Consider the following 2,799-nt stretch of genomic DNA (forward strand, 5'->3'; position numbering starts at 1 on the left):
GAGAGAGAGTCAGGAAGCCAGGATCGAGTTGCAGAGGAGGTGTTTAGTCCCAAGGTCTTAGCATAGTGATGAGCTTTGAGGCACTATGGTGTTGAACGTTGAGCTGTAGTCAATGAATAGCATTCTCACATAGTTGTTCCTTTTGTCCAGGTGAAAGGGCAGTGTGGAGTGCAATGGAGATCGCATCATCTGTGGATCTGTTGGGGCTGTATGCAAATGAAGTAGGTCTAGGGTTTCTGGGATAATGGTGTTGATGTGAGCTTTGACCAGCCTTTCAAAACATGTCATGGTACATGACATGTTTTGCTATCCATATAATAAGAGAATAATAGAGAATGCTATCCATAATCCTGTGCCAAGAACACTAAGGTAACTGCATAAAGGACTACTGACCCGTAGTCTGTGAATTCACAGGGATTATGGTGTCTGCTTGAAACATGTTGGTATTACAGACTCATACAGGGACAGGTTTAAAATGTCAGTGATGACACTTGCCAGTCGGTCAGTGGATGCTCGGAGAAACACGTCCTGGTAATCTGACTGGCCAACGGCCTTGTGAATGTTGACCTGTTAAAGGTTTTGGCCTTGTGAATGTTGACCTGTTTAAGGTTTTGTTCACATTGGCTACCGAGAGCGTTATCACAGTATCCAGAACAGCTGGTGCTCTCATGTGTCTCAGTGTTGCTTACCTGTATTCTATTCTACTGTATTTTAGTCAATGCCACTCCAACATTTATATTTCTTCATTCCATTCTTTTACTTTCAGATTTGTCTGTATCGTTGTGAATTGTTAAATACTACTGCACTGTTTGGAGCTAGGAACACAAGCATTTCTCCACACCCGCAATAACACCTGCTAAATATGTGTATGTGACCAATACAATTTGATTTGTATTTAAGCATTTTCTGAGTTATTCAGTCAAATAGACAGATACTTTAAAATAATATTTAGCTCTATACTGCTCCTACGTGGTGTACAATACATCATGTAGATGTATATAATGAACAGACTAGGTCTATACTGCTCCTACATGGTGTAAAATACATCATGTAGATGTATATAATGAACAGACTAGGTCTATACTGCTCCTACACGGTGTAACAATACATCATGTAGATGTATATAATGAACAGACTAGGTCTATACTGCTCCTACATGGTGTAACAATACATCATGTAGATGTATATAATGAACAGACTAGGCTATACTGCCCTACGTGGTGTAACAATACATCATGTAGATGTACACTACCGTTCAAAAGTTTGGGGTCACTTAGAAATGTCCTTGTTTTGAAAGAAAAGCAAATTTTTTGGTCCATTTAAAATAACATCAATTGATCAGAAATACAGTGTAGACATTGTTAATGTTGTAAATGACTATTGTAGCTGGAAACGGCAGATTTTTTATGGATATCTTACATAGGCATACAGAGGCCCATTATTCAGCAACCATCACTCCCGTGTTCCATGGCACATTGTGTTAGCTAATCCAAGTTTATCATTTTAAAAGGCTAATTGGTAACTAGAAAACCCTTTTGCAATTATGTTACAACAGCTGAAAACTATTGTTTTGATTAAAGAAGCAATAAAACTGGCCTTCTTTAGACTAGTTGAGGTATCTGGAGCATCAGCATTTGTGGGTTCGATAACAGGCTCAAAATGGCCTGAAACAAAGACCTTTCTTCTGAACTCGTCAGTCTATTCTTGTTCTGAGAATGAAAGCTATTCCATGCGAGAAATTGCCAAGAAACTGAAGATCTCGTACAACGCTGTGTACTACTCCCTTCACAGAACAGCGCAAACTGGCTCTAACCAGAATAGAAAGAGGAGTGGGAGGCCCCGGTGCACAACTGAGCAAAGAGGACAAGTACATTAATGTCTAGTTGAGAAACAGACGCCTCACAAGTCCTCAACTGCAGCTTCATTAAATAGTACCCGCCAAAACACCATGTCTCAACAGTCAACAGTGAAGAGGCGACTCCGGGATGCTGGCCTTAGGCAGAGTTCCTCTGTACAGTGTCTGTGTTCTTTTGCCCATCTTAATATTTTATTTTTATTGGCCAGTCTGAGATATGGCTTTTTCTTTGCAACTCAAATGTAGCACATTTCAGACATGAATCCATGCAATGCGCTTTTCAGGGAAAAAAAGTAATAATCACTTTGAAAATAAAAACTTTAATATTTACTATACAACAAACACAAGAGGATTAAAACTATAGAATAATAAACTGAAAGACTAATGAGCATTCTAAGGAAATGACATTGATTAAAATAGTAAGAATAGAATGTAATATCCAACCAGAAATATAAGTTTATTAGTAAACAATATAATTGTACCATTTTTTTTCTTCAGTTGGTTGAAAATGTTACATGAAATGTAAAATATGAAATATCAAAACCAAATGTACACCCCTTTGTTAATATGTATTAGCAATAATTAACATAATGGTGAGGCATGGAATKATWAAAKATGTATCTTTTGTCAGGCTGAATGTTTGAAATATGAGGTGATTTGAGTCATGCTTCTTCAGTAGTGGAATAAAGACAATTAGCATTTGAATGTTGTAAAGAAATACTGGAGTGATGTGACTGTCAATAAGATTGATTATAGACCAATTTCTGATAGTGTATAGGCTGATAGTGTATAGGCTGATAAGTGATATTAGGCTGAATAGTGTATATGGCTGATAGTGTAATAGCTTGCGAGTGTATAGGCTGATAGTGTATAGGCTGATAGTGGTATAGGCGATAGTGTATAGGCTGATAGTGTATAGGCTGATAGTGTATAGGCTGATATGT

The sequence above is a fragment of the Salvelinus sp. IW2-2015 genome, unplaced genomic scaffold (assembly GCF_002910315.2).
Source record: "Salvelinus sp. IW2-2015 unplaced genomic scaffold, ASM291031v2 Un_scaffold2233, whole genome shotgun sequence".
Classification (NCBI taxonomy): domain Eukaryota; kingdom Metazoa; phylum Chordata; class Actinopteri; order Salmoniformes; family Salmonidae; genus Salvelinus; species Salvelinus sp. IW2-2015.